General features: G+C 46.5%; 1 long non-coding RNA gene across 5 annotated transcripts in view; it reads right to left on the minus strand.

Moving 5' to 3' along the window:
• LOC144331835 (uncharacterized) overlaps positions 1 to 19,966 on the minus strand; it is a 73,499-nt gene that overhangs the window by 2,178 nt on the left and 51,355 nt on the right. The gene's annotated exons all lie outside the window — the stretch shown is intronic.

Genomic DNA, 19,966 nt, shown 5'->3' on the forward strand with positions numbered 1-19,966 from the left:
TATGACTAAATAGGGAGTTCAGGGATTTCAAATTCATAAACCTATGATTTAGTACCTAAAGAGACTGTATCTGTGCTAAATAAACACAGATGTATATGGTATTCTACAACAGAAGAGGGGTGTGTGAGTAGACAACAGATACATGAAGGTTTGCAAATATTACCTATATATGGAAGGAGACATCAGAAACTAATAAATGGTTGTCTTGGGAGAGGCATCTTGGTGACTGGGAGGCAAGGAATAAAGGGAAACTTCCTTTTCCCTGAAAAGTTGGCCCTCCATTTCTGTGAGTTCTGCATTCATGGATTCAACGAGCCATGAATAGAAACTATTCAGGAAAAAAGGGCCAGGCACGGTAGTTCTCACATGTAATCCCAGCACTTTGGGAGACTGAGGTGGGCGGATCACGAGGTCAGGAGATCAAGACCATCCTAGTTAACATGGTGAAACCCCCATCTCTACTAAAAATACAAGAAAATTAGCCGGGCGTGGTGGCGGGCGCCTGTATTCCCAGCCACTCGGGAGGCTGAGGCAGGAGAATAGCGTGAACCCGGGAGGCAAAGCTTGCAGTGAGCCAAGATCGCGCCACTGCACTCCAGCCTGGGAGACAGAGTGAAACTCCATCTCAAAATAAATAAATAAATAAATAAATAAATAAATAAATAAATAAAAATAACGTGGCCGGGCACAGTGGCTCACCCCTGTCATCTCAGCATTTTGGGAGGCCGAGAAGGGCAGATCACGAGGTCAGGAGTTTGAGACCCTCCTGGCTAACATGGGGAAAACCTGTCTCTATTAAAAATACAAAAAATTAGCTGGGTGTGGTGGTGGGCGCCTGTAGTCCCAGTTACTCAGGAGGCTGAGGCAGGAGAATCACTTGAACCCAGGATTTGGAGGTTGCAGTAAGCCGAGTTCGCATCACTGCACTGCCGCTTGGGTGACAGAGCAAGACTCCGTCTCAAAATAAATAAATAAATAAATAAATAAATAAATAAATAAAGTATACAGGAAATGTGTATAGGTTATATGCGAACTGTACACTATTTTTTTTTTTTTAGAAATTGTTCAAGTGATTCTCCTGCCTCAGTCTCCTGAGTAGCTGGGATTACAGGTGCCCGCCACCACGCCCAGCTAATTTTTTTTCTATTTTTAGTAGAGACGGGGTTTCATTATGTTGGCTGGGCTAGTCTTGAACTCCTGACCCCATGTGATCTGCCTGCCTCACCCTCCCAAAGTGCTGGGATTACAGGAGTGAGCCACCACGCCTGGCTACTGTACACCATTTTATATAAAGGATTTGAACATCGTCGGATTTTGGTATCTGCAGAAGGTCCTGGAACCAATCCTCCATGGATACCAAGGGACAACTGTATATCCTTTGTACCTAGTGAAGTTTGCTTCACATGCATTTTATTACATATTCAAAAGTAATAAAAATAAATAAAAAGACTAACATGCTAAATCAACTGATTATAACATTCATTTCCTATATGCAAATAGATTCAATAAACTGTATTGAACACCCATGTGTACCACTGGAATATGGAAACAGATTGGCCTGTAGTTATGGAAGATGTCACCATTGAGGAAAGCTGAGACAGAAGCCCTATGTACTATTTCTGCAACTTCTAATTCTTTAAAAATAAAAACTAAATTTAAAAAATGGGGCCGGGCATCGGGCGCGGTGGCTCACGCCTGTAATCCCAGCACTTTGGGAGGCCGAGGTGGGTGGATCACAAGGTTAGGAGATCGAGACCATCCTGGCTAACACGGGGAAACCCCGTCTCTACTAAAAATACAAAAAATTAGCTGGGCATAGTAGCGGGCGCCTGTAGTCCCAGCTACTCAGGAGGCTGAGGCAGGAGGATGGCATGAACCCGGGAGGCGGAGCTTGCAGTGAGCCGAGATCACGCCACTGCAGTCCAGCCTGGGCGACAGAGCTAGACTCTGTCTCAAAAAAAAAAAAAAAAAAAAAAAGGGGCCGGGTACAGTGGCTCATACCTGTAATCCTGGCACTTTGGGAGGCTGAGGTGGGTGGATTGCAAAGTCAGGAGATCAAGACCATCCTGGCTAACATGGTGAAACACTGTCTCTTCTAAAAAAATACAAAAATCTTAGCCGGGCATGGTGGCGGGCACCTGTAGTCCCAGCTACCAGTTACTTGGGAGGCTGAGGCAGGATAATGGTGTGAACGCGGGAGGCGGAGCTTGCAGTGAGCCGAGATCGCGCCACTGCACTCCAGCCTGGGCGACAGAGCGAGACTCCGTCTCCAAAAAAAAAAAACACAACATGGCCAGGGCGGTGGCTTACATCTGAAATCCCAGTACTTTGGGAGGCCAAGGCGAGTGAATCACTTGAGGTCAGCAGTTTGTACCCCGCCTGGCCAACATGCTAAAACCCCATCTCTACTTAAAAAATTAAAAAATTAGCCAGGCGTAGTGGCATGTGCCTGTAGTCCCAGCTACTCAGGTAGCCAAGGCAGGAGAATTGCCTGGAAGGCAGAGGTTGCAGTGAGCTGAGATCATGCAAATGCACTCCAGCCTGCGCGACTGAACAAGACTCCATCTCAAGAAAAAACAACAAAAAAACTAAATTAAAAAAATGGATTAACTAGTCTCTGTATTCAAGTAGTTCCTTTCTTTTTCCATTTCTTCCTTCCATCCGGAAACATTTATTACTATATGGGACAGATAAAGAAGTCAATAAAAGATTTTAATAAAATATAAGTACACATTAACATTTTACAAAATAATTTTAAGACTTTGAACTTTATGTTGCTTCTTTCAGGTGATCCAGATGTACGACATGCTAGCATTCTTCCAAAGTATTTATATCTATTTCTGGAAACTTTCGTTTATTGTATTTAAACATCATATAATTCTCTTGAAAGGCACAATAGATGTTATATAGACAAGTAGCGGCAGTTCTTTCAAAACTCTTAGAAGTATCTCTTCGGCCTTTGAAGTATGCCATCAATCTATGTCTACTTTGAGCCTTGAGGCAGAAAGCCAATCTAGGCCCCAACTCATCAGTAGTTTAAACCTTGCTTCAACCTGCCCCTGATTTGCAATGGCTGCCCAACCGGGAGTCACAAACTCCAAGAGTGCTCCAGGGGCCAGGCAGGGAATGTGACTGAGTGAAGTGGGCCAAATGTAAGCAAAAATAACCAGCAAACGAGATGGTAAATGACAACAGTGTTTCAAATGGGAACACCCTTGGGAGTGGTGGCCTGGGGAATGCATGGCCAGTCCAGAGGGCCACTCCAGCGTGTCACTGCTATGGGGAATGTGGAACCAAGATGCACAGATCTTCTGATTTGTTCAAAAGAAGTAAAAATTCTTATTTGTTTGTAGCATCTCCTAGTTTTTAAATGTTCGCAATAGATTTTCTGTTTTTCTTTCTGAGACGGAGTCTTGCTCTGTTGCCCATGCTGGAGTGCGGTGGCACAATCTTGGCTCACTGCAGCCTCTGCCTCCTGGGTTCCAGCGATTCTCCTGCCTCAGCCTCCTGGGTAGCTGGGATTACAGGTGCACGCCACCACGTCTGGCTAATTTTTGTATGTTTAGTAGAGATGGGGTTTCGCCATGTTGGCCAGACTGGTCTCGAACTCCTGACCTCAGGTGATCCACCCGCCTTGGCCTCTCAAAGAGCTAGGATTACATGTGTGAGCCACCGTGCCTGGCCTAAATGTTCGTGATAGATTTTTATAGATTAGTATTGCTGTGGAGCTAAATGAATACATCTATAGGCCATTTTTTACTCAAGAGACACAGAAGAGAAATTAGACAAAGTAGACACTGATTGGACCAAGTGGTAAAATGATCACTTCTAAGCTATTAAGGTGAGGAAAAGGAAGAAGTTCCAAGACCTCAGAAGTATAAATACTGCACTATATATAGGACACAGTTGTATTCGTGGGCAGCACCCTTGACCACAAGAGGCATCTGTCTTCAGGGTGCAGCATTTAATTGAAGTGGAAATGTAATCATATGCCTACTTGGCCAAGAAAAGCTGATGATGGATGAGGGATCATTAGACCTTCAAAAGATAGGGAAGGCAGGTTGCTTTTACACTGATCATATCTCTATTTGAAGATAAAGAAAAAAGGATTGGGAGAAAACATCAGAAAGAAATAAAGGCCAATTATTTATGTCAAACAGTATCAGACAGGAGAGCTTACCACAGAGGTGAGTTAACAGGAAAGAAGATAGTTTGGGTGAGAATACACAGTCCATTCACTGTGAGTGGGAAACAACATCAGCTTGCAGGGAGGTAGTAATGAACAGGAATTACTGACTCAACATCCCTTCCTAGGGTATCATGCCTTCCTAGCCCATGCTATCTCTGGGGGGCTGTCAATCACAGAGCTCAGCATCCCAACATAAGTGGGCATGTGACTCAGACTAGCCAATCAAAGCACTGCACTCCCCTAACTACAAGCATTGGTTCAGAAGTGGGCATGTGACCAAGGTAGGACCAATTAGAATCTTCCCTGAAATAGCCGGGCTTGGTGGCTCAAGCCTGTAATCCCAGCACTTTGGGAGGCTGAGACGGGCGGATCACAAGGTCAGGAGATCGAGACCATCCTGGCGAACACGGTGAAACCCCGTCTCTACTAAAAAATACAAAAAACTAGCCGGGCGAGGTGGCGGGCGCCTGTGGTCCCAGCTACTCCGGAGGCTGAGGCAGGAGAATGGCGTAAACCCGGGAGGCGGAGCTTGCAGTGAGCTGAGATCCGGCCACTGCACTCCAGCCTGGGCGACAGAGCCAGACTCAGTCTCAAAAAAAAAAAAAAAAAAAAAAAAAAAGAATCTTCCCTGAAATACGATCTATGGCAATTTGGGAGAGAGATCTTTCTTCTCCTCTGGCGTCTCAAACTGTAAGGATTATGTAAACTTAAACTGTGACTTTTTTCCTCAACTGCATAGAAAATGCTGCTATCGCTGCTGTTGCTGCTGCAGGAAAAAGGAGCAGAGACAAGCTGAGATGAGATAAATAAGAAGAGGAAGGGTACTGGTTGCATCCATTTAGCACTTGGATCCATCCCTGTAACTAAAGACTCCTGACAAATGCAGCAGTAAAGCTGACTAGTTCAGTGACTAGCAGCAGCGATAAGAGGTAGACACTCACATACAACATATGCACCAACAAACCAAAGAAACTGAGATTGAGGTAGATCAAGAAACCCAAACTTTCTAAAAGCGGTTGAACCAAACGTAGTTTCACTTTTCAATTTCTGGTATGTACCTCTCAGAAAATCTTTTGCAAATCAAGGAAAATGAAAAGGATTCCAAAGCCAGAAACCTAAAATAAAGAAGTGCTCTATGTATTAATTAAGTGAATGAATGAAAAAATACTCAGACTAGAGTTCCTTATCATTTATTGTTATTTTTATTTTACTTTTCCTGAAACAGTGTCACTGTATTGCCCAGGCTGGAGTGCATTGATCATAGCTCATTATAACCCCAAACTTCTGGGCTCAAGCAATCCTCCCACCTCAGCCTCCTGAGTAATTAGAACGACCGACATGCACCACCACACCTGGTTAACTTTTGTTTTGTTGTTTTTGTTTTGTTTTTGAGACAGAGTCTCACTCTTTTGCCTAGGCTGGAGTGCAGTGGTGCGACCCAGGTTCAAGCAATTCTCCTGCCTCAGCCTCCTGATTAACTGGGATTACAGGTGTGCGCCACCACATCCAGCTAATTTTTGTATTTTTAGTAGGGATGGGGTTTCACCATGTTGGCCAAGTTGGTCTTGAACTCCTGACCTCAAGTGATTCACCCGCCTCGGCCTCTCAATGTGCTGGGATTATAGGCGTGAGTCAACATGCGTGGCCTGTTTTTGTTTTTGTTTTTGTTTTTGTTTTTGTAGAGACAGGATCTTGCATTGTTGCCCAGGCTGGTCAAACTCCTGGCTTCAAGTGATCCTCCCACCTCAGCCTCCCAAAGTGCCAGGATTACATGCCTGAGCCATCATGTACAGCCTCCTTATCATTTCAATTGAGGGCACTTGGAAGAAATAACTCACAACACAGAAGATGACAAATCTGTCATCTCCAAATGTGACATGGAATTCAAATAAGCCTCATGTTTTGTTGCTGAAAGACACCTTAGAGATCAGAAAACCGAGACCTAGAACCTACAATAAGCTAATAGATCAATAAAAGTACACAGCATGGAGGTGCCCAGCTTCCTACACGGTCTCATTTATACACAGGTGCTATCTGGCAACAATTAAATACTGAGCACAGACATGATGTGGAAGAGAGATATCCCACAACATTGCCTTCTTCGTTTGTGTATTTGGGGCACTGGCTTGCAGCAGTGCAGCAGTATATGTATATATACTATATACATATATACAGCGTGTATGTGTGTGTGTGTATATATATATCGAGATATGTGTGTGGTATATATGTATATATATATAGCCTCCCAAGTAGCTGGGACTACAGGCGCCCGCCACCACGCCCGGCTAATTTTTTGTATTTTTTTTTCTTTTTTAGTAAAGACAGTTTCACTGTGTTAGCCAGGATGGGCTCGATCTCCTGACCTTGTGATCCACCTGCCTTAGCCTCCCAAAGTGCTGGGATTACAGGCGTGAGTCACTGCACCCGGCCTGTAGGTTATTTTCAAAGTCCTAGTTTTCATTCTGGATGGTGGGATCATGGGTCTTTTTTTTTTTTTTTGAGACGGAGTCTGGCTCTGTCGCCCAGGCTGGAGTGCAGTGGCCGGATCTCAGCTCACTGCAAGCTCCGCCCCCCGGGTTCCCGCCATTCTCCTGACTCAGCCTCCCGAGTAGCTGGGACTACAGGCGCCGCCACCACGCCCGGCTAGTTTTTTGTATTTTTTTTTTTAGTAGAGACGGGGTTTCACCGTGTTCGCCAGGATGGTCTCGATCTCCTAACCTCGTGATCCGCCCGTCTCGGCCTCCCAAAGTGCTGGGATTACAGGCTTGAGCCACCGCGCCCGGCCATGGGTCTTTATTATATTATTAAAACTCATTAACTAGCCGGGAGCGGTGGCTCACGCCTGTAATCCCAGCACTTTCAGAGGCCAAGGCAGGCGGATCCCCTGAGGTTAGGAGTTCGAGACCAGCCTGGCCAACATGGTGAAACCCCATCTCTACTAAAAATACCAAAAATTACAGGCGTGAGCCACCGCGCCTGGCCCTGTTTCACTTTTCACTGTTGCAGAATATTCTGGTAATGGATATAACATAATTTAAATTTTTAAAAATTTTATCTTGGAAAATTTCAAACATATTCAAAAGAGTGAATGGAACTGGATGAGCCCAGTTTCACTAATTATTAAAATCTGGCCAGTCTTGCTTCAGCTTTTCCCCCATACTGTCTCCCTCCCTCCCCCTCTGCATTATTTTAAAGCAAATGTAGGCTATAACTTCATTTATCTATAACTCCTTCTCTGTTGGTGGATGCAGATTTTTTCCACTCTTTGGCTTCTACAAACACTGCTGCAATGAACGTCCTTGAAAATACAGTGAAATTATATATATATATATATATATATATATATATATATGAACTCCATATATATGTATACAAATATATATGTTTTTTTCCTGAGATGGTATAGAAGAAACTTATCAGAATTATTTAGAAAAAAAGGAAAACCAGAAGTCTGGAATAAGAGATCAAACATATTAAAACCCTTTCTCTTATAGTGACAGAAAGCCTTCTCAAATTGCCTTAGCAAAAAAGATAATTTAGGGCGGGTGCGGTGGCTCAAGTCTGTAATTCCAGCACTTTGGGAGGACAAGGCAGGTGGATTATCTGAGGTCAGGAGTTCAAGATCAGTCTGAGCAACATGGTGAAACCCCATCTCTACTAAAAATACAAAAATTAGCTGGGCATGGTATCGGGCGCTTGTAGTCCCAGCTACTCAGGAAGCTGAGGCAGGAGAATCGTTTGAACCCAGGAGGCGGAGGTTGAAGCCAGCCGATGGAGATCTTGCCCCTGGGCGACAGAGTGAGACTCTGTCTCAAAAAAAAAAAAAAAAAAAAAGATGGCTCACACCTGTAATGCCAGCCCTTTGGGAGGCCGAGGCGGGTGGATCACCTTAGGTCAGGAGTTCAAGACCAGCCTGATCGACATGGAGAAACCCTGTCTCTACTAAAAAGACAAGATTAGCCAGGCGTGGTGGCACCTGCCTGTAATCCCAGCTACTTGGGAGGCTGAGGCAGAAGAATCCCTTGAACCTGGGAGGCGGAGGTTGCGGCGAGCTGAGATCGTGCCATTGCACTCCAGCCTGGGCAACAAGAGCAAAACCCTGTCTCAAAAAAAAAAAAAAGCTAATTTAGTGATTTGCATAACTTCAAGGTCCAGAGATAATATATTGATAAGGTTTGGCTGTGTCTCCATCCAAATCTCATCTTGGATTGTAGCTCCCATAATTCCCACGTGTTGTGGGAAGGACCTGTTAGGAGGTAATTGAATCATGGGGGCATGTTTTCTCTGCTGTTCTCCTGAGAGTAAATACGTCTCACGAGATCTGATGGTTTTATAAAGGGGAGTTCCCCAGCACAAGCTCTCTTGTCTGCTGCCATGTGAGAAGTGCCTTTGCTCCTCATTCGCCTTCAGCCATGATTGTGAGACCTCCCCAGCCATGTGGAACTGTGAGTCAATTAAACCTCTTTCCTTTATAAATTATGCAGTCTTGGGTATGTCTTTAGCAGCATGAGAACAGACTAATACAGTAACTACATACATGTATATTTGTGTATATATATTTTGAGACAAGGTCTCAATTTGTCACCCAGGCTGGAGTGCAGTGGCACAATCTCAGCTCACTGCAGCTCCAACCTCCTGGTTTCAAGCGATCCTCCCACTTCAGCCTCCTGAGAAGCTGGGACTAAAGGCACTCGCCACCAAGCCCAGATGATTAAAAAAAAAAAAAACTTTTAGTAGAGAAGGGATTTTGCCATCTTGCCCAGGCTGGTCTCAAACTCCTGGACTCAAGTGATCCACCTGCCTTGGCCTCCCAAAGTGCTGGGATTACAGGCTTGAGCCACTCTGCCTAGCTGAGGTCTAGAGATAATTTCGGGTTCAGACACAAATGGGACCAGGGGCTCAAAGACACTGTCAGATGCCATTGCTCTCCAGTTTGCTGCTCTGCTTTCCTCTGTGACGCCACTTTTCTCGGTTTCTTACATGGCGGCCCCTCTCTTCCGGGCTCAGATAATCCACGTTGTCAACACTCCTGGTAAAAAGAGAGCTCCTTTCCCCTCAGTGCCACCCAAATCATGGGTTGACTCTCATTGGCCACACCTGATTTATGTACACCTCTCTGAACCAATCACTATGGCCAGGGAGATAGCTTCTGTTGATTGGCTAGACTTGGCTCATCTGCCCTTCTCTGGAGCAGGGGACCTGAGTCAGTACCTTGAAACTATGTGGACCAAGCTTGGCTGATGACTGTGTCCACTTAGTAAAGAAGGAATGGATGGTAGTCAGGCAAAACACATAAAAGCAAAAATAGACAGGGTAGTTGCTTCCTCTAAGGTCTTCTCTGCCCCTCTCCCAAGCCGCTGGTGGACAGGTGCTCCTCCCCCTGTTCTCCCACTTCAGCAGATCCCTCTTGGAGCTTGGATCATGCTGCAAAACATTCATCCATTTTTGTGCCTGTTTCCTCCTACTAGACCATTTAACTCCCTGAGGACAAGGACTATGCCTTTTGCTTAGGCAGGTAATTAATCCCTGGCAAAATGCCTCCCATACAGTTGAATGCAGCATAATGCCTCCCACACATGTTTGCTAAATGAATGAATGACTCTTGAGTCTACACCAAAATAAAATAAAATCCTGACATTCAAGGCCTGTTTTTTTCTTTCCTTCTTTCTTTCTTTCTGTTTTTTGTTTGTTTGAGACGGAGTCTCTGTCGCCCAGGCTGGAGTGCAGTGGTGCGATCTTGGCTCACTGCAAGCTCCGCCTCCCGGGTTCACGCCATTCTCCTGCCTCAGCTTCCCGAGTAGCTGGGACTACAGGTGCGTGCTACCATGCCCGGCTAATTTTTTGTACTTTTAGTAGAGACGGGGTTTCCCCGTGTTAGCCAGGATGGTCTCAATCTCCTGACCTTGTGATCCGCCTGCCTCGGACTCCCAAAGTGCTGGGATTACAGGCGTGAGCCACTGTGGCCAGCCAGCTTGCTTGCTTTCTCTCTCTGTTTCTCTCTCTCTTTCTTTTTCTTTCCTTCTTTCCTTCTTTCCTTCTTTCCTTCCTTTCCCTCCCTCCCTCCCTCCCTCCCTCCCTCCCTCCCTCCCTTCCTTCCTTCCTTCCTTCCTTCCTCTCTCTCTCCCTCTCCCTCCCTCCCTTCCTTCCTTCCTTCGTTCCTGGCAGGGTCTCCCTCTGTCATCTGGGCTGAAGTGCAGTGGCACCATCATAGCTCACTGCTGCCTCAAACTCCTGGGCTCAAGCAATGCTCTTGCCTCAGCCTTCCAAGTACCTGGGACTGCCATCTCAGCATGCCATCATGTCTGGTTAATTGTTTTACTTTTTGTAGAGATGGAGATCTCGCTATGTTGCCCAGGCTGTTCTCGAACTCCTGGCCTCAAGCCATCCTCCCACCTTGGCTTCCCAAAGTGCTGGAATTGCAGGCGTGAGGCACCGAGCCTGGCCTCAAGGCTTTTTCTTAATTGGGCCCCGAACTATACCTCCTGCCTCTTCTGCACCTTCCATGGCCTATAGATAAACCACCCCCTCAAACATACCATGCCCTTTCCCACCTCTGAGCCCTCATCCTGCTGTTCCCTCAGCTTGACTGCCCTCCCCCAATACCCCAAGTGTTCATGATGGAGGAATCAGAAAAGGTTGATCACAACACCCTGCAGTTGAAATTCCTGTCACAGAAACCTTTTGACTAGTCTACTCAACTTCTCGGGCCTCTACTTTTCTTTAAACTAGTCCACACATACTTGAAACTGTGTTTGAATGAAATGACCCTCCTCTCTCCCTTGCTATAGTTGGTATAGTTGCTATACCAACTTGCAATAGTTGCTTCTTCTGGCTGAAGAAGTCAGAAGGAGGGTGCTAGTGAGTTGATGGGTGTTCGTGGAGCTGGGAGGCCTGGGGAGGCTGTTTCCTACCAGTGAAATGATAATAGCAACTTGGGTTTTATTGAGCATTTATTATGTGCCAGGCACTGTACCAATGGCTTTGCCCATGTTTTCTCCTGTGATCCTTACCTGGGGATCGTGGTATCTCTGTTTTGTAGGTGGGGAAGTAGGCTTACCTGAGGTCACAGAGGTAATAAATGGTGAAGGCAGGACTGGAGCCCTATCTGATGCCAGAACCCTTGCTCTTAACCTCCAAATAGAGGGAAGAATAAAATAAATCTCCCGTGAGAAGTAGAATTGGGAGACTCCATGGTCCCAGACAGGGTCAGTGGCTGTCTTGCCTCCTGATGGCTTTGCTGGACCTGGCTCCTGTCTTTTAGGAAGCTGTGCTTCCTGCCCTTAAGTTCCTAAACACATCCTCGAACTCTAACAATTTCTTCCCCTTTTTGCAAAAGCCAGCTCCTGTTTTTCTCCACCACTGACAAGCTGTGTGGCTGAGACAAGTTGCTCTCCCTCTCTGAGCTTGGGTTTCCTTGAGTATGAAATGCAGGCAATCCTTGCCCTACCTCAGAGGCATGAGAATTACATGAGATGATAGACAGGCATGGGCATGCTCACAATGGCTGTGAGCTGGTATTCCCCCAGCTCCAAGCTCAAGACAGACTCTGAGCATCTTCACGCATCTGTTCCCACAGCACCTGGCACAGAGACTCGCTTATAGAAGGTGCTCACCAAATGCTTGCACTCACTTACAGAAGCCATGAGTGGCAGCCACTTCTGATATTCAGGAGTTCTTAACATCCCTGTGACTCTCGAGTCCTGTTGCTAGAGATATGGCCTGCACTCCTGTTTGTTTCTTCAGTGAGTTAATGATTTACCTCCCGTGTTAAATTTTGTTTAAACAGACATGACCCCGTTGGTGGCCAAGGCTCTGTCCCGTCCAAAGTGTCTCAGGGATCAAAGAAGCCCAAAGACACAGGACCCCTCCCACTGCCCCATTCCAGAATTGTCCTTTAGCCTGCTGGCATCTGCCTCTGCACCGTGGTCTCTTGACCTTAACCACCTTGCTTGTAGCCATGCTCTAGCAAAAGCTAGAGGCCCTTAACCTCTCTTTGAGAAGAGTCTGCCTCTCTCCAAGCCACAGCATAGCCGTGTGCACCCCAGGGCCCTGTTGTCCTTACCACCATCACTCTCTTTCTTCTTTCTTCTTTCTAAAGAACATCAGTGAAGGTAGAGACCCTATCTGCCTAGCCCTAGGGGAATGGACCTGCCTATGTGTAAGAGGACTGCCCTGCTCCTGGTGTGTGTGGGAGGTGAGCACGCCTCATCCTGCCACCTGCCTGGTCTTCTCCAGCCTCTAGTCTCGCCGCCCTGTCCCCTGACTTTGCTGTTCCCCACTCCAGCTTCCTGCCTATTAGTATTTTCCCAGGGCTGCTGTAGCAAATTACCACAAACTTGGTGGCTTAAAACAACAGAAATGAGGCCAGGCACAGAGGCTCACACCTGTAATCCTCTGGTGTGATGGAAGGATCACTTGAGCCCAGGACTTCGAGATCAACCTGCACAACATAGGGAGACCCTGTCTCCATTTCACAGTTCTGGAGGCCATAAGTCCTAAATCAAGGTGTCACCAGGGCCATCCTCCCTCCAAAGACTAGGGGAGGATGCTTCCTTGTCTTTTTCAGCTTCTGGTGGCTGCCAGAGTTCTTTGGCTTGTGGCTGCATCACTCCAATCTCTGCCTCCATCTTCACATGACATTCCCCTTTGCTCTGTCTTTTCCTCCTGTCTCTATTATGAGGACACTTGTCATTGGATGTAGACTCCACCCAGGTCATCCAGGAGGATCTCATCTGGAGATCATTGACTTCATTTTTCTTTTCTTTTTTTCTTTTCTTTTTTTTATTTTAAGACAGAGTCTCGGCCGGGCGCGGTGGCTCACGCCTGTAATCCCAGCACTTTGGGAGGCCGAGGCGGGCGGATCACAAGGTCAGGAGATCGAGACCACGGTGAAACCCCGTCTCTACTAAAAAAAAAAATACAAAAAATTAGCCGGGCGCGGTTGTGGGCGCCTGTAGTCCCAGCTACTCGGGAGGCTGAGGCAGGAGAATGGCGTGAACCTGGGAGGCGGAGCTTGCAGTGAGCCGAGATCGCGCCACTGCACTCCAGCCTGGGCTGGGTGACAGAGCGAGACTCCGTCTCAAAAAAAAAAAAAAAGACAGAGTCTCGCCTTGTTGCCCAGGCTGGAGTACAGTGGCCCAATCCCTGCTCACTGCAACCTCTGCCTCCCAGGTTCAAGTGACTGTCTCACCTCAGCCTCCCAAGTAGCTGGGACTACAGGCATGCACCCCCACGGCCAGCTAATTTTTGTATTTTTAGTAGAGATGCGGATTCACCATGTGGGCCAGGCTGGTCTCAAACTCCTGGTCTCAAGTGATCCACCCGCCTTGGCCTCCCAAAGTGCTAGGATTACAGGCGTGAGCCACCATGCCCAGCCTAATTTCATACTTTTCCCAAATGAGATCACATTTACAGATTCTAGGCAGACATATCTTTTGGAAGGGCCACCTTTCAACCCACTGCAACTAGTATCAACTGAGACCAGAAGAATATGGGCATGCTAGGTAGTGAAAACAAAATCAGTAGTCCAGGCGCGGTAGCTCATACATATAATCCCAGCATTTTGGGAGGCTGAGGTTGGTGGATCACCTGAGGTCAGGAGTTCAAGATCAGTCTGGCCAAGATGGCTAAACCCTGTCTCTACTAAAAATACAAAAATTAGCCAGGTGTGGTGGGCGCTTATAATCACAGCTACTCAGGAGGCTGAGGCAGAGAATTGCTTGAACCTGGGAGGTGGAGGTTGCAGTGAGCCGAGATTGCATCACTGCACTCTAGCCTGGGTGACAGTGAGGCTACCTCTCCAAAAAAAAAAAAAAAAAATCAGTGAAGGGTAGAGAGCCCAGCCCTTTAGAAGTGAAGGAAGGGGCCCGGCGGGGTGACTTACGCCTGTAATCCCAGCACTTTGGGAGGCCGAGACAGGCTGATCACGAGATCAGGAGATCGAGACCATCCTGGCTAACATGGTGAAATCCCGTCTCTATTAAAAATACAAAAAACTAGCCGGGCGAGGTGGCGGGCGCCTGTAGTCCCAGCTACTCGGGAGGCTGAGGCAGGAGAATGGCATAAACCCGGGAGGCGGAGCTTGCAGTGAGCTGAGATCTGGCCACTGCACTCCAGCCTGGGCGACAGAGCGAGACTCCGTCTCAAAAAAAAAAAAAAAAAAAAGAAGTGAAGGAAGGTCAAGGTACTTGTGGCTGGAGAACAGGAGAGCAGTGAGAGGTGAGGTGGCAGGGGGCTGGCAGGGGCAGGGTGGTCGGGGCAATTTGTGCAACCATAACAGACCAAGGCAAGAAGATGGGACAGCCGCAGGATGGTTTTAAATAGGAAAATGATATTAATCAATTGCCATTGATTTTTTTTTCTTTTTTCTTTTTCTCCTTTTATTTATTTATTTATTTATTTATTTTATTTATTTTATTTATTTTTTGAGACGGAGTCTCGCTCTGTCGCCCAGGATGGAGTGCAGTGGCCAGATCTCGGCTCACTGCAAGCTCCGCCTCCCGGGTTCACGCCATTCTCCTGCCTCAGCCTCCCGAGTAGCTGGGACTACAGGCGCCCGCCACCTCGCCTGGCTAGTTTTTTGTATTTTTTAGTAGAGATGGGGTTTCACCGTGTTAGCCAGGATGGTCTCGATCTCCTGACCTCGTGATCCACCCGTCTCGGCCTCCCAAAGTGCCGGGATTACAGGCTTGAGCCACCGCGCCCGGCCTTATTTATTTATTTTTGAGACAGGGCCTCCCTCTGACACTCAGGTTGGAGTGCAGTAGTATGATCATGGCTCACTGCAGCCCTGAACTCCTAGGCTCAATGAATCTTCTTGCCTCGGCCTCTTGAGTAGCTGGAGTGCCACCATGCACGTGCCACCATGTCTGGCTCTGCCATTGATTATTGAACAAGTAGTTATCCACATAGAAAAAAAAAGTGTGTGTGTCAGGGGAAGATTCCTGCATCACAACATACACAAAAATCAACTTCAAGATTAAAGTCAGCCAACCATGCTGGTTCTCGCCTGTAATCCAAATACTTTGGGAGGCCGAGGTGGGTGAATTGCTTGAGCCCAGGAGTTCAAGACCAGCCAGGGCAACGTGATGAAACCTCATCTCTACTAAAAATACAAAAATTAACCAGATGTGGTGGCAGGCGCCCGTGGTCCCAGGTACTTAGGAGGCTGAGACATGAGAATCCCTTGAACCTGGGAGATGGAGGTTGCAGGGGGTCAAGATCGAACCACTGCCTCCAGCCTGGGTGACAGAGTCTCACTCTGTCTCACATAAATAAACAAATAAGCTGTACAAACATGCAAAACAATACCACTTCTTGTTAGGCCATATGTATGGATGTAATGAAAGTAGAAAAAATTACATGAGAATAATAAACATCAAGCTTAGGATTAGTATTTACTTGGGGGAGGGGAAAATAAGTGATTGAAGAGCACACAGGGGTTTTCTGCAGTTTGAGGATGTTTTTCTTTTCTTTACTTTTCCTTTCCTTTCTTTTCTTTTTCCTTTCCTTTCTTTTTTCCTTCTCTTTCCTTCCTTCCTTCCTTCCTTCCTTCCTTCCTTCCTTCCTTCCTTCTTCTTTCTCTTGCTCTCTTTTTTTTTTTTTTTTGTGACAGAGTCTTGTTGTGTTGCCCAAGCTGTAATGCAACCTCAAATTTCTGGGGCCAAAGCAATCCTCCCATCTCAGCCTCCCAAGTAGCTAGGACTATGGGCATGCGCCAACACACCTGGCTAATTTTTAAAATTTTTTTTCTAGAGATGGGGTCTTTTTTTTGAGACAAGGTCTGGCTCCGTCGCCCAGGCTGGAGTGCAGTGCTGCAACCTCTGCCTTCCAGGCTCACTGCAACCTCCACCTCCTGGGCTCAAGCCACCTTTGGGAGGCACATCAGCCTCCCGGATAGCTGGGACTATGGGTGTGTACCACCATGCCCGGCTAATTTTTGTTTGTTTGTTTGTTTTTTTGAGACAGAGTCTCGCTCTGTCACCCAGGCTGGAGTGAAATGGCGCGATCTTGGCTCACTGCAACCTCTGCCTCCTGGGTTCAAACAATTTTCCTGCCTCAGCCTCCCAATAGCTGGGATTACAGGCACATGCCAGCATGCCCGGCTAATTTGTGTATTTTTAGTAGAGTCGGCATTTCACCACGTTGGTCAGGCTGGTTTCGAACTCCTGACCTCATGATCCGCCCATGTCCACCTCTAAAAGTGCTGGGATTACAGGCGTGAGCAACCACACCTAGCCTAATTTTTGTATTTTTATACAGACGAGGTTTCACCATGTTGCCCAGGCTGGTTTCAAACTTGTGAGCTCAAGTGATTCACCAACCTAGGCCTCCCAAACTGCTGGGATTACAGGTGTGAGCCACTGTGCCCAGCCGATGTTTTATTTCTTAAGTCATGTGGTGGGAACACAAATGTTTGTTGTGTTGTCCTATATATCTTTTGGTATTGCAAATATTTTTTATTTTAAAAAAGAGAGGATACCAAAAAAATAGTATACCAATGGCCAACAAGTACATTAAATGATTCTTTGCATTATTAGTCGTCAGGGAAATGCACAGTGAGATATTATTTCACACCCACTAGGATGGTCATGATTAAAAAAAAAAAAAAAAAAGCCAGGTGCGGTGGCTCATGTCTATAATCCCAGAACTTTGGGAGGCTGAGGCGGGCGCATTATGAGGTCAGGAGTTTGAGACCAGCCTGGCCAATATAATGAAACCCCATTTCGACTAAAAATACACACAAAAAATTAGCTGGGCATGGTGGCAGGCATCTGTAATCCCAGCTGCTTGGGAGGCTGAGGCAGGAGAATTGCTTGAACCCAGGGGGCAGAGGTTGCAGTGAGCTGAGATCGCGCCACTGCACTCCAGCCTGGGGGACAGTGCGAGACTCTGTCTCAAAAAAAACAAAAAAAAACCCAAAAAAAAACGGGGCTGGGTGTAGTGGCTTACGCCTGTAATCTCAGCACTCTGGGAGGCTGAGGTGGGCCGATCACTTGAGGTCAGGAATTCGAGACCAGTCTGGCCAACATGGTGAAACCCCACCTCTACTAAAAATACAAAAATTGATCAGGCATGGTGGCTCACTCCTGTAATCCCAGCACTTTGGGAGGCCGAGGTAGGCGGATCACGAGGTCAGGAGTTCGAGACCATCCTGGCTAACACGGTGAAACCCCCTCCTCTACTAAAAATACAAAAAATTAGCCGGGTGCGGTGGCAGGCACCTGTAGTCCCAGCTACTCGGAAGGCTGAGGCAGGAGAATGGCGCGAACCCGGGAGGCGGAGCTTGCAGTGAGCCAAGATGGTGCCACTGCACTCCAGCCTGGGCGACAGAGTGACACTCTGTCTCAAAAAAAAAAAAAAAAAAAGGACTCCGAAGCTGTGTCTGTGTCTGGACTTGGTAGGAAAGGCTCCTATGGTTGGTAAGAGATACCTGTCCTGGTCTCTTGACTCCCATATTCAAGACACTTAACACAAAGTGACAAATTAAGAAACAATTTCCTTAAAAGAAGCAATGATCCAACGTAGTACATGCTATAAAACACACAACAAAATGCACATAAGTCTTTCCTCTTTTAGAATGTAACTTATTTCAAGGTAGGAATGTATATGGGGTATGTATTGGCTATGTATAGGTCCCTCCTACTTGTATAGGTAGAAAGTTGATTCTCATATGGGAAGTAACTTGCCCAGGGTCACACAGCACTTCACTTGACAAGCTGGGACTTCAATGCAGGTCTCCTAAGGTTCAGGCCATGGCTCCTGCTCTCTATGCACAGCCTCCATGGCCTTTCCAACCACATACTCATCTCAGTCCAACATCATAGCAAGATGGTATTACTAAATCGTTTTTCTCTTCTGAACAAAATCTAAGTCTACACCTCAGTTTGCCTCCTTTGGGGTGTCCATTTGTCACTCACAATGTATTAGCCACATGCCATCTCCCTAACCACATACATAGTCCACAACAGACTCAAAAGTGATGGATCCAAGATTTCATAGGCCAGCCAGTCCTGTTCCCTTTGATGAAAGTTTCTGTCTCTAACTAGTCTGGTAGAAGGCTCAAATTTGTGAGCTTACAGTAGAGGTGGGAGAACCAAAGCGGAGATCAATCATCTTTCTGTATCAACTCTAACCTGATGGCAGGAATTGCAGAATGTGTTCCAAGGTGCTGCTTGTATTGCCCCCTAGTGCTAGAAACAGGAACAACACACTAGGCAAGCGGTAACATTTTCCAGCTGCAAAGACTTGACCTCAAAGATCTTAATTCAAATCGCAACACTTTATTTCACAGTAGAGGAAGACAAGGTTGATAGAGGCAAAGGGATTCAGCAGAGCCTACGGCAAATTAGTGGTGAAGTCAGAAATAGAACCAAGTTCTAAACTTTGACTCCTATATTCAAGATGCTTATCACAGAGTGATAAACTAAGAAACAATTTCCTTAAAAGAGGGATGATCCAACATAGTACATGCTATACAACACAGAGCAAAATGCACTTAAGTCTTTCCTCTGTTAGAATATAAACTGTTTAAAGGCAGAAACTTTAGTTGATATACCAAATACCCTTAGGATTAATAAATATTAATGAGAAGGATAATGGTCTTTAACTTCTATTGTGCTAGTCCCATTTTCTAGATGTTGGGCTTTATTAGCACTTGGCTGCCACAACCCCTACCCCACCTCTTTTTTTCATTCATTCAACAAATACTCATGGAGCATCTCCTATGTGCCAGGCACCATTATAAGTGCAGGAGATGCCATAGTGGCCTAAATGGAGTCCCTTCTCTTAGGGAGACCACACTCTAATTGGGGGAGATGGATAAGAAACATGTTAATAACCAAATACTTGGTATGTTGGTGATATGAAATGAATATCTGTGTTCCTCCCGCCCCCAAGATTCATAAGTTGAAGCCCCAACCCCCAACATGACTGGATGTGGAGATAGGGCCTATAAAGAAGTAATTAAGGTGGCTGGGAGCAGTGGCTCATGCCTGTAATCCCAGCACTTTGGGAGACCGAGGCGGACGGATCACGAGGTCAGGAGATCGAGACCATCCTGGCTAACACGGTGAAACCCCGTCTCTACTAAAAATATAAAAAATTAGCCAGGCATGGTGGCACACACCTGTAGTCCCAGCTACTTGGGAGGCTGAGACAAAAGAATCTCTTGAACCCAGGAGGTGGAGGTTGCAGGGAGCCAAGATCACGCCACTGCACTCTAACCTGGCAACAGAGCAAGACTCTGTCTCAAAAAAAAAAAAAAAAAAAAGTAATTAAGGTAAAATAAGGTCTTAAGGGTGGGATCCTGATCCCTTATAAGTATTAGTGCCCTTATAAGAAGCAATACCAGAGAGCTGTCTCTCTCTTTCCCACAAGCATATGGAGAAGAGGTCATGTGAGCACACAACAAGAAGGTGTCCCCCCACAAGCCAAGAAAAGAGCCCTTGCCAGAAACCAAGTCAGCCAGAACCTTGATCTTGTACTTCCCAACATCTAGAACTGTGAGAACATAAGTGTCTGTTGTTTAAACCCCCTAGTTGGCTGCGAACAGTGGCTCAGGCCTGTAATCCCAGCACTTTGGAAGGCCTGGGGGGTCTGGGGGGCAGATCACTTGAGCTTCTGAGTTTGAGAGCAGCCTGGGCAACATGGCAAAACGCTATCTCTACAAAAAGTACAAAAGTGAGCCGGGCATGGTGGTGTATGCCTGTAGTCCCAGCTACTTGAGAGGCTGAACTGAGGTGGGAGGATGGCTTGGGAGGCAGAAGTTGCAGTGAG

Source organism: Macaca mulatta, chromosome 10 (assembly GCF_049350105.2).
Source record: "Macaca mulatta isolate MMU2019108-1 chromosome 10, T2T-MMU8v2.0, whole genome shotgun sequence".
NCBI lineage: Eukaryota > Metazoa > Chordata > Mammalia > Primates > Cercopithecidae > Macaca > Macaca mulatta.